The 12723-nt window shown below is 40.7% G+C and overlaps 1 protein-coding gene and 1 non-coding gene across 5 annotated transcripts in view; one reads left to right on the top strand and one right to left on the bottom strand.

Annotated features, from left to right (window-relative positions):
- The window catches only part of Stau2 (staufen double-stranded RNA binding protein 2), a 248340-nt gene that overhangs the window by 112475 nt on the left and 123142 nt on the right, over window positions 1–12723 (bottom strand). The gene's annotated exons all lie outside the window — the stretch shown is intronic.
- Window positions 101–161, top strand: LOC143438682 (U7 small nuclear RNA). The gene has a single exon (XR_013107385.1). It is a non-coding gene; the product is annotated as a U7 small nuclear RNA (small nuclear RNA).

The following is a 12723-nucleotide window of genomic DNA, read 5'->3' as shown; positions in this document are numbered from 1 at the left end:
ATAATCAAAAGGTAACCTGGAGTAAATGACTGTATTGATATGTAAAGAAAAGATGAGGCTTTATTTTCAAGAGAAAACTACCCAGAGAGACCTGCTTAGAGAGTGAACATCTCTCTTAGAATTTTTCTAGCAGGATTTCTGACTTTGATCGGAAAACCCATGAGCTATTCAGAAAGCCCTCCCCCCAACCCCCAGCATGAGAGAGCTGTCTAGAGCAGAGAGCTGTCTCTAGTAGACTACAAAGCCTAGAGTTATCTACACAGCTATCTGGAAGGTTATCTCAAGAAGACTACAGAGGTGTCAGCTTGTACTCATGATTGACTTTGAGTCATTCTTTTGCAGCTCCCAAACACCTCTTCCTCAGGACCCTCTCTCCAAGCCAAGGCTGGTTCTCGGCAGCCTTCTATGCTAATATGGACCATAGACAACAACATGGCCTTTAGCAGCAGCACAGACTATTGAGGTTTTTTGAGGAGGCCAATCCAGAAAATGAATCATTCTCCATCTTGGACATGCTGCTGTTGCCGAGAGCCAGGGCAATCAGGTGGCTGGGCAGCACATGTGGGGACTGAGTCTGCACAAGTGTCAGGCTGCTGCATACTACCTGACCAGCCCTACACAGCAATGGCATGCTCCCACAGCTGTCACATCTCTAGTCCCACCTTTCTGTTCTGCCATCTTTCCTACCTCTTCATTGCACATTTATTCATGGAAGTGGTATTGCAAACTGCACTGTGTCACACTGTATTTTTTGCTTCAACAGCTTTATATGCAAACACTTACTGCAATGAGTCATTAGTCTGGTTCAAAGTTTCTAATTTCTGAAGCACCATAAATACTGGACTATCACTGAGACTCATCTTGGATATTCTGTTGTTGCCCAGAATCAGGGTTGTCTGTGTCTGGGCAGGGCATCTGGGGTGGGGAGATAGGATCCTCAAGAGCTCCAGGCTGCTTCACACTTATCTGCCCTTGGTGTCAGCTCCCCTGCCTGCTCACCAGGTATGACCCACTTGCAGCCCACAGGCAGCTCCTCAGCCAGCTCCTGTCACTGCATGCCAAAGCAGGGTGAGCAGTAAGGATATCAGCTGCTCCAGGCTAGGGACACTGGCCTCAACATCTCAGAGCTGAGGAACCTGTGCGTGCTGCAGCTGTGCTCTGTACTGCTCCCATTCCTGTGGTCTCCCTCTCTCTGGTTTCCCCACCCTTCCACACACATGCAGCTCTGCTCTGCCATCTTTCCTTCCAATTTCATGAGACCACTTTTTAAAAACATCTTCCCGTAAGACCTGCCTTTTTAAAAGTTGTTCTGAAGATGCTCTGGGCTCTACAGGGTTCTCTGCTGCTGTATCTCCCCTTGGACCCCGTGGGTCTTTCAGGCTTCCAGGTCCTGAGGGTGGTGGTGGCCATGGTCATCTTGAATTGTGAACTCCTTTTACTTCTATTTTAAATTGCATGTATGTATGTATGTATGTATGCATGTATGTATGTATATATGTATGTGGAAGGAGGCCAGAAGAGGGTACTAGATCCCTAGAACTGCACTTGTGAGCCACCTGATGTGGTTGCTGGGAATCTAACTCAGGTCTTCCATAGAAACATTAAATGCTTTAAGGTACTTGCCATCTCTCCAGACACTAAAGCTTGTTAGCTGCTAGCTCTGGGTTAGGTTAGAAATGACTATTACAATCACCACCTTTCTCTGTCTTCTTAATGGCCCTGGGTGGCTGAGTATGACACATCCTTTAGTATTCTCAGATAGGCTAATGGTCTGGGTAGACCTCAGAACAGCTGAAGTACTAGACACATGATGTATCCTTTCTTCTTCTTAAGAGAGAATCTGGGAGCTAGTAGGAAGGTTGCCTCATCTGTAAGAACAACGTCCTTGGCTAGAAATATAGCACAAATATATTTAATTTTTTCCTAACAATTTTAGTATAGCTAGAGCTGCATGGCTGCTCTCATGTTTGCCTGGGGTTCAGAAGCCTCACTGACTAGTCTCTAGATGTTTCCTCAGGAGAACACACCTATGTAGTGTTGTAACACTGCAGTGTTTGGAGATAAAAAAAAAAAAGTCCATGCATTCATAATCTCTCATTTCCCCAAGGAAATGCTTACACCATGCACTAGTTCCCCATGACTTACACTACAGTATGTAAACTCCTTCAGAAGACACAGGAAGTCTATCTGACTCTGTATCACTCCATTCTTGCCTACCAAATTCTTTTGTGAAAAGCCTATGCTACAGACACACTTTCTGATTGTCCAGTCTGATACCAATGTGGGAAAATTCTGCTAATTATGGTCAAAATCTACCACGGCTAGACAGCCTCTGAGCTTAGCAATATGGAGACTCCCTTCATGGGCAGGGCTTCTCCTTCTCTGACCTTGTCTGGGGAAGTAGAAGCCCCACCCCCATCACCTGAGGAGTATCACTCAGCCTTAGTGAGATTACAGAATCAATTTCCTTTCTCCTGATAACCCACTCAACAAGCACCTGAGTTTCCTGAAATGCTTCCTTATGCTAATGAGACATTTTGGTACCCTAAGCCCTCAATGACCTTTGCCCATCCTAGATGTTCCTACCTTCAGTCTCCCAAAAATTTATAAGCCTTGAATCACACCTTATGGTCATTTACCATACATACTCAAAAGGTTTCTGAACATCTCCCCCTCTTTGTCATTTCTACTTCCTTTGCCTGCATGGACCTTTCAGCCAAGGAACCATATGCCAACCAACACACCTTTTCTTCTATTACACAGTTTGTGTGTGTGTGTGTGTGTGTGTGTGTGTGTGTGTGTGTGTGTGTGTGTGTGTGTACAGGCAGCATATTAGGGGAAGAAAATTAAAACAGATCATACACATGTATGTGCCTCATTATGTCCAGGAGTGAGGAGATGCAGGCGAGGAGGAGAGAACTAAGGCAGTGGACAGCATGTCCATGGGAGGCCTGCAGAGTTTGTGCTGCAAAAATCCTCCAAAAGTTCCTAACAAGCTTCTCACCACTGGGATGCAAGAAAGTATGGGAGCTGAAAAGCAAAAGGCAAGGGTTCTTTATTGTAATTAAAAAAAAAACCAACAAAGTTTTGTGCTTTCACACAACTAAACCTGCTTAAAATAATATGCATGCATGTATGTATGTATGTGTGTATGTATGTGTATACACACACACATATATATTCAATTTTATAGTGCTTTTATACCTCTGAGTTTGTTTTCATGTGCTATACATTAATAAGTATATTTTTTAATTCCAGAGAAACTTTAATCTAAAATATGTTAAGAAAAAATGTACTGTAGAAATCTCCATAGTCAACAGAAGGTAAACCTGTTGCTTTAAAGATGTTTTAGTCTTTTTCATCTACATGTTTATACTTGTTATAACCTCAACAGAAGTCAAAATCCAAAACTATGATATGAATTCTGTGTTTACCAAATAACACTTCTCTACTAATTTTAAAAGCATGGCATTTGGGTTATCTGGATTGTTTTTTGTTTTTGCTTTTTAATGAAGTTCCAGGATTAGGGTTAAGGGAACAGCTGAGTGGCAGAGTTCCTCCTAGTACATCCAAAGTCTGACTTTGACCCTGAGTACCACATTAGAAACAAAAACAGAAAACAAAGCCCTACACTGCTGTACACTGAATGTTTCTAATTTTGACAACTTTAACCCTTGTTCACACAGACATTTGTTTCCTGAAGTGCAAAAAGAATTCTAACTGAAAGGATATGCATTTAAAATGTTTTTACATTACTGAAGTGCCCTAAAAAAAAAAAATTGTACTAATTTCACATTCCCACAGAAATATTTCAAAGTGTCTTATTTCCTATTCTGGTGTTGGATATTATGTTTAAAGAATGTTACCATTTATTAACAGTGACAGAGAGCAGGTCAGTCGTTGCCTGGGAATGAAGCAGGCAAGAGTGGCAAATTAAAAAGGGCCAAGAGGAAACTTTGGTGGGGTGGAGTGTAGAAGTACTCACTTCACAGGTTTATAAACATGTCAAAAGGGATCAAAGTGTACAAGCCACATACAGTTTACTATTCTTCAATTAAAATTATAAACATATTTTTCAGCTTGACAAGTGAAATGTTATTATTCCTCCATCTTGTTTACTGTATCTACATGTACACTATAACTTTTATTTAAATAATTTAAATTATATAACTGTAAATTATATGCTCAATTCAGTAAATCAAGAAACAAGGAAGACAGGAAATGGGGGAGTGGATCTTGGAGGGACCAAAGGAAGGATGAATAACAATATATATTGCACAAATTCTCAAAGAACTAATAAAAAATAAATTAAAAAAAAGAAAAAGAAATCAAAAAAGTTAATATTACTTCAGACTGTGGATTTCTTAATTTTGATTTTAAACAGGACCCCTCTACGTATCCTCGCCTGGCTCCAAGGGGAGCAAACCTCCTACGTTTGCCTATTGACCACTGGGACTGTAGGTGTGCAGCCCCTAGCTTTTGTTACTATAAGGCAGCTCACCAATGGTACTGCAATAGAGCAGTAAGAATGCCCCTGCAGCATCTCAGTGTGCGTGCTTGCATAGAGGTAAGGCTTCCTACTACACAGTAAAGTCTAAGCTGAGTTTCGTCTGTGAATAAAGATTTCCTTTTAGAGTCCACTTAGAAGGGCAGCCATAGACATGTGAATTTATATAATTGGTGGTCAGTTTCTGAGTGGTTTTCAACTTCAATATTGATAACCATAAAGATCACTAAAATTCAGTTTTTTTATGTTTTAAAATTAAGTTGCTTTTCAATAATATAATGACCTAAAATATGATCAAATAACAAATTAAGATATGAACATTTAAAGATCTTTAACTTGTCATTTAGGTTTTCCCAGAAAACTATATTTTTATTTCCACTAGGATAAACTAAACACACTTCTGCCAAAACAGAATCCAGCCATTTTAAACAGTCGTTGCCACTGAACGGTATTCAACTTTTCATCACTGTTTTGGATCGCTTTTTTCATGTAACCACCCTAGGTCTGTTCCTTGACTAAACTCAGTTTTGCTTGTGGACTTCCACTAAACATCACATTTCCTTGCTGGGGCTTGTTACACTCCATTATATTCTAAACGGTCCCCAGCCCATTCTCCCACCTACAATCTTTTGTTGCTGATTTTGTCGTTTGTCTACTCCCACTGTGGGGCTTTCAGAATGTGGCCAGAGCGCACAGCTATGTTGCTGGTACAGTACTGGCTCTGCTCTAGAATTTCACTAGCATTACTTAATTCTCACAACTACTATGAGGCAGGGCTTATCATTTTCCTATATTAAAGATGAGAAAACTGAAATTAGGCAAACTTATTCAAGATTACCTAGATGTGGTGGCTTGGATAAGAATGCTACCTCCTTCCCTCCCCCCACCCACTTTTGAACATTTCATCCCCAGGAGGAACCATTGTTTGAGAAAGATTAAAAGATGTGGCCTTATTAGGAGAGGTTTGAGCTCTATCACTCCCAATTAGGTTTCTCTTGCTTTGCCTCATGCTTGCAAATCAGATGTAAGCTCTCTCAGCTACTGCTCCAGGGCCATGCCTGCCTGCCTGCTGCCATGCTCCCTGTCATACTGGTCCTGGGTTCCTCCTCAGAAACTGTCAGCCCCAATACATTCTTAATTCTTTAAGATGCCTTGGCCATGATGTCTCATTACAGCAATAGAAAGGTTAACTACAACATTGACTAAGGTTAGGATTTACAGTATAAATTAAAAATACATATATTCAAAAGAACAACATGAAAATAGCAAATTGAGTGAAAAAGTAAAACCAAAGAAGCCAACAATGTGAGAGAGATTTTAAAAAAATAATCTAACAAAGACTTTAAAACAGCCATGATAAAATGCTTCAATGAACAAAAGCAAACACACAGCAGAAGTGAAAAACAGCAAATAGAAAGGTTTGAACAGAGGAGGAAAAAGGTAAACAGGCTGGGGGAGGGGCCCATTAGCCTCAAGGCTCCCTGAGGGAAAGAGAAAGGAGGAGGAGGGAGAGAAGCAGGCAGACTGCAAAAGAGAAGCAGAGAGAGGCAAACAGACAGACACACAGACTAAAATATCCAAATGGAAAACTTAAGTAAAAAGAGCAACAGATAAGTTCACTAGGTAAGTGGACGAGAGAGTGGATCCATGCCAGCACGCAGGACGAGACTGTCACTCCATCTATAGCGTATGTGCTACTGCCCTCCTAGACATTCCTAGCCACCCAATTACTAGACTGTCAAGATAGCACTTACAGCCAAGAAGCCTCATTTCCTCACTAATGGAGCCAACGTGATATGAAGAGGGAAACGGGAAAACCTACAAAGGGCTTTAAATAGGGAGTAGAGAGGGCAATCAGAAGAGGGAGGAAGCAAGGAAAAAATGGAGGAAGAAAGGGAAGAGGAAAATTGAACACTAAGGATGTTTGAAAAGCCAGAAGAACATTGTTTTTTATTTACTTAATAAAATTACATATAACACATGTGTACATACATGCATACATATAATAAAGTTATGTCATTTGGGCAAATAATACTCCCGACTAAGAAAGACACAGACTAACAGAAACTGCAGTACTAGGCATGAAAAATTCCATGTCTAGTTGTTGACAAGGGAAGTCCAAGATTTTCTCAAAATATCATAGGTTATTGCTGTTGGTCTTGGTTGCTTCCCAGAAGTTGAAGACATTATGCATTTTGGAAATAGGACTCAGAGGATCCAAGTTAAATCTGACCTGAAAGTCTTCTCCCTGAAGACTAACATTCATAGAATCAGAAGGTGCCATGCAAGATTCCAAGGGAGGGAAGCAACTAACAGTCTTACCCAGCAGTGACCCTGTGAACCATGACAATGATCAATCAGCATGACAAAATGTCCTAAGGTGCACAAGTGGTACACACACTTTGGTGGTAACCAACAGTTCTCTACTGGACTTGAGGATCACTCAGTGTGAGGAAAATCATGCCTGGTGCTGAAACCAACACAACTGCCTGGGGCTAACAGGGGCAGGGATCTTAGAGGAGAGCCTACTCTACCACTTTACTCAGCCCTAATTCCTAATTGCATTCTGAAACTTATCCTTACACCCAACAGATACATATAAAATTCACCTCTAATTGAAGAACCTTCAATTTGTAACAGATGGAGAGTATTACAGAAAAGCACAACTGTTCAAAACACAGAACAACTGATCATAGGATGACCAGGCCCAGAGAATATTTCTACGCACAACTCCTGCACCTAAGGCTCAAGGACCATTGCAGAACAAGAAGCTTAAAGATTTCAAGACCCAGGAGACTAGTAAATCTACTGAGATTATGTCTTCTAGAATGACAAAGAATCTTTACTCATGATACCTCAACAATGTGGCTATCTAAACAAGACTGGAACAAAACCAACCCCAATCAACATGCTAATGTGGAAGGGGTAGATTTCACTGGGCCCCATCCCTAGACAAGGAGGCAAGGGCAAAGAGGAAGGCTGAGAGCAGGAGAATTAGTCTTCCATAGGAATGAGTTCCCTTGGTTGGCTGTCGGGTCCCAAGGGATCATCCTTGAAAAAATACACATATACAAGCAGCACTAGATGGACTGAGCTCCTTGCATTTATGTATTTATGCATGCACATAATATAAAACAATTGAAGAGAAAGAGGCTATGGTTGGGAGAGATGTGAAAGTTGCTGGAGGGGTAAGGATGTAATTATACTGTAATTTAAACAAAAAGAAACATCTGTGCATAAACCCAAACAGACTATCTCTGATTCTCTGTGGCAAAATGCAGGTCATATGAGAAAAAACACTTCATAAAATGTTTAGTGCTACAGTGGTTTTTGTAGAGTGTACTGTCTAAGTGTAAGAAAATGCTATTATATAATACCAAACTCAATACAACCATTGAAAGGCCATGTAAATGACATCAAAGAGACACTTGAGGTAATCTGAATTTTTTGTTGTTGTTTTTCGAGACAGGGTTTCTCTGTGTAGCCCTGGCTGCCCTGGAACTCACTCTGTAGACCAGGCTTGCCTCAAACTCAGAAATCTGCTTGCCTCTGCCTCCCAAGTGCTGAGATTAAAGGCATGCGCCACCACTGACCAGCCCTGAAATTTCTAATAGTCAAGAAACACATAGAAAAGTAGAAGAAAACAAAAAGAAACAGAAAACAAAATGGCTAAGGGTATGTCTATCTTGATTTTCTCAAAGAACCAGTTCTTGGTTTTACTGATTCTCTATATTGTTCTCTTTGTTCCTAATTTATTAATTTCAGCCCTGACTTTATTTCCTGCCATCTACTCCTGTTGGGTGCACTTGCTTCTTTTTGGTCTAGAGCTTTCAGGTGTGCTTTTAAAGAGCTAGTATGAGATCTCACCAATTTCTTTATGAAGGCACTTAGTGCTATTCCTCTTAGCACCACCTGCATTGAATCTCCTAAGTTTGTATATGTTGTGCCTTCATTTTTATTGAATTCTAGAAAGGCTTTCATTTCTTTATTTCTTCTCTGACCAAGTTATCATTGAGTAGAGAGTTGTTCAGTTTCCATGAATATGTGGGTTTTCTGTTGTTTCTGTTGTTATTGAAGTCCAGAATTAGTCTGTGGTGATCTGATAAAAGGCATGGAATTATTTCAATCTTCTTGTATCTGTCGAGGCCTGTTTTGTGTCGAACATGCTGAGAAGGCATGTTCTTTGTGTTTGGGTGAAATGTTCCATAGATGTGTTAGGTCCATGTGATTCATAATGTTTGTTAATTTCATTATTTCTTTGTATAGTTTTTGACTTGATGACTTGTTCTTTGTTGAGAGTGGGGTGCTGAAGTCTCATACTGTTAATATGTGGGGTTCAATGAATGATTTAAATTTTAGTAATGTTTCTTTTATGAATGTGGTTGCCCTTGTGTTTGAGGCATAGGTATTTAGAGTTGAGATGTTGTTTTGGTGGATTTGTCCTTTAATGAGTAGGAAGTGTCCTTCCCCATATCTTTTGATCAATTTCAGTTGAAAGTCTATTTTATTAGATATTAGATTGGCTACTCCAGTTTGCTTGTTGGGACTGTTTGCTTGGAAAACCTTTTTCCAGCCTTTTACTCTGAGGTAATGTTTATCATTGTTGCTGAGGTGTGTTTCTTGTATGCAGCAGAATGATGGATCCTGTTTTGCATTCTTTCTGTTAGCCTGTATCTTTTTATTGGGGGAATTGAGTCCATTGATGTTGAGAGATATTAATGACTAGTAAGTGTTAATTCCTGTTATTTTGATGTTGGTGGTGGTACTGTATGTATGCATGAGCGTGCGTACACACACACACACACACACACACACACACACACTTCCCTTCTTTTGTTTATGCTAGTATGGGGTTATTTATATCCTGTGTTTTGATGGGTATAGTTAGCCTCCTCAGGTTGAAGTTATTCTAGTATCTTCTGTATCTGGTTGGATTTATGGATGGAAATTGTTTAATTTTGGTTTGTCATAGAATATCTTGTTTTCTCCAACTATGGTGGTTGAACGTTTTGCTGGGTATAATACTCTTGGATGACATCTGTGGTCTCTTAGAGTCTGCAAAACATCTGCCCAGGTCATTCTGGTTTTTAGACTCTCTGTTGAGAAGTCAGGTATAATTCAGACAGGTCTGACTTTATCTGTTACTTGGCCTTTTTCCCTTGCAGCTTTTAATATTTTTCCTCAAGACTCTGCTATACCACTCCTGGGCATATGCCCAAAAGATGCTCTACCACACCACTAGGATATTTGCTCAACTATGTTCAGAGCAGCTTTATTCCTAATAGCCAGAAACTAGAAACAACCTACATGTCCCTCAACTGAAGAATGAATAAAGAAAATGTGGTACATTTACACAATGGGAGTACTACTCAGTTATTAAAAACAAAAACATCATGAAATTTGCAGGCAAATAGATGAAACTAGAAAATATTATTTTGAACGAGGTAAACCAGGCTGTAAACCAGAATGTAGGAAATAGATAAACTATGTAAGCAATGATTAAAACAAAGTTGGAGAATCTACTTCCAAATGATGAGCAAAGAAGATGCACAGGTCCATTCTTCCCATACAACCATAAAGAATACAAAGTTAACAGTTTGGAGACTAAGGAAATCTGACAAACAAAAACAATTTCCCTCTGAAATGAATAATATAGGTAGTCTTTGCTCTTAGCTCCTGGGAAATAACATCTCCTACATGAAAAGAGTGTCTGCTATTCCTAACGGGTATGATGGCCCACACAAGAGTTTATGATAGTTAGACAACTAGGAGTGGGCTGGTGGCTAGTAGAGGGTGAAGCAGGAGAATAATGGGGGTTGATGGGAGTCCTGGACATCATGTCAGAAAGACTAGGCACATGATTAGGAAGTTGGGGCTTTAAACTACAAGATTAGCTTCCCCTCCAAAGGCTTAAGGTCAGTATTAATTTCACAGCCAATGAGATTCAATTCAATCATGCCAATATAATAAAGCCCCAGTAAACTATGGGCAACTCTGGAAATTGAGTAGGATTCGTTTACTATACACCATGGTGTATCTCCTAAATACTCTGTTACAGACGTGTCAATTCCAGGATGGGAATACCAGAAGAGTCACATCTTCAGCCCTTCCAAACTTTAGCCAGTGTCTCTCTTCTTTTGGCCCCCAAGCCACAAAGTGCTCTCCTTTCCCAGATGCCAAGATGGCTTAGATGATACAGTTCCTCAGTCTCACAGCAAGGAACATAATAATATCCTCTAGATGGAGCAGACTACCAGAATTTCTCATTTATCTTGGCTCATAGCTGTAACAGCCAAATTCCTGATATATGAAGCCAAGATGTTGGAAGAGTCCTTCCACACAGCTGTAACCCATAAAGTAGTAGTCTATACAGACAGAGCAGGCTGAGAACACTTAAGCACCAATACTTTCTTCCTCATACAAGGGAAGTCCCACATCAGAAAATAAAAACTGAGAGTATCAGAAACTACCTTCTGTACCTGGCAACTGGATCATAAGCAGAATCATCACCCTAAGAGAAGTGGGCCACTACATCAGATTTCCATCATGGGGCAGTGGCTTCATAATTGTGCCCAAGGAGAGAGGCAGTCCTTAAGAGGAGAGAATATTGAAGCTCTCCAAAACAAAGTGACTTAATTTGCTATAGAATGTGAGAAAATTCAAGCCTACGGGCACTCTTGAAAACACTGACAACTTTGTAAGCAGTTTGTGGAAGAGTGGGTCTTCTTAAAGCTAGCCCATCATCACCTAGCTTGTCAGAAAGAAACATAAAAAGACAGACTCAAGAAGGGTCCCTTTGAGACACAGGCTCACAACTGGACACTGTGCAGAGGGTGAGACACTATGGAGCTCTCAGTCCTGAATGCCTTCCTCTAACCCTCCCCTCAAGGCTCAGGGAGCAATGCACAAGAGGAGGCAGAGAATTTCTGAGAGTCCGAGATTATGGAGGACTCCAAGGAAACAGTGTCCTCCAGAACAACAGGACTGGTGCACTATGAGCTCACAGGACTATGGCAGCCCACACAAGACCTTCACAGGGTTAAGCTAGATGGGGTCCTAGCATAGTCTCCTGTAGACTCAGGCTCCCACTCCTAATCACCAAGCCATCTGTGATTGATACCTACTGGTAAAGTCAATACTGGCTTTCTCCTGCGGAGTTTCTCTTGTATATTAACCACATTTCACAGTAGGCCCCATGCCCAGGAGTGGGGCCAACATAAAATGAACTCAACGGTGTTCTTGTAGATCTTTTGCTTAATTTGCTGTTTGGGCACTTTTTTGTCTTATTAGTCTTTTCTTGTATATTTTGGGTTCTATTTTTAAGGGGGGTACCTAGCACACACAGCAAGAGGTTACATTGCACACAGATCTACACATGAATGCCCTCTATATATCATTCATTCAATCATTCATTCATCCATCCATACATACATAATATACACATATATACACATATATTTGCACATATAGATACACATATAGACATAAATATAGATAGATACATATAATGCTCAGATTATAACTCTTAAGAACTCAGGGTCCTTGCGGTACACCAACTAAGCACAGAACTGAGAGCTGAGGCTGACACGAGTAGAAAGGCACCTCCACTTCACCCTCAAAGTAGACACAGTTCCAGGGAGAACACTGCAGATCACAATTCTTGTGGGTAAGCGGTGGAGTATGCTTCCAACACTACAAATTTTTAAAGAGTTGAGTAAATAGCTAGTTGCTGTTTGCTTTTTAAAAATCTTACTCAGAGTATGTGCAAACCCGGCACAACCTGGACCCTGGGTGCAGGAGAGGAGGAGGCGAATGTCCCCTGACACAGCTCAGCGTGGTCTGCAACTTGAATCTCGCACACTCTGATCCTCTGAAGGTCTGGTGCCCCAGAGACCGGAGCAGAGTGCCAAGTTAGGTAGTGATGTAGTAAATAGACTTTAATTGTCTGATTAGCTACAGAGGATGGAAAAGACAGCTTTGCTGGCTATGGTAGAGCTAGAGAATCTACAAAGCAACAGATGTGTGCAAACAAAGTTCCCATAAGGAGTGGGCTCACCACTCCAGGGCAGCCACTTGCTCACTCATCCAGGTTTCAGAATCCTGATCTCTCTCTGTACAAAGTCAGTCTGTGGATATTGTGAGGGTGGCTGGTTCTTCAAACACAGGTTAGGAAACAAATGAAAAAACAAGGAACCAGGGCTTGGATAAAGAAACCT

This window comes from Arvicanthis niloticus, chromosome 25 (genome assembly GCF_011762505.2).
Source record: "Arvicanthis niloticus isolate mArvNil1 chromosome 25, mArvNil1.pat.X, whole genome shotgun sequence".
NCBI lineage: Eukaryota > Metazoa > Chordata > Mammalia > Rodentia > Muridae > Arvicanthis > Arvicanthis niloticus.
This window is presented reverse-complemented; position numbering and strand designations above follow the sequence as displayed.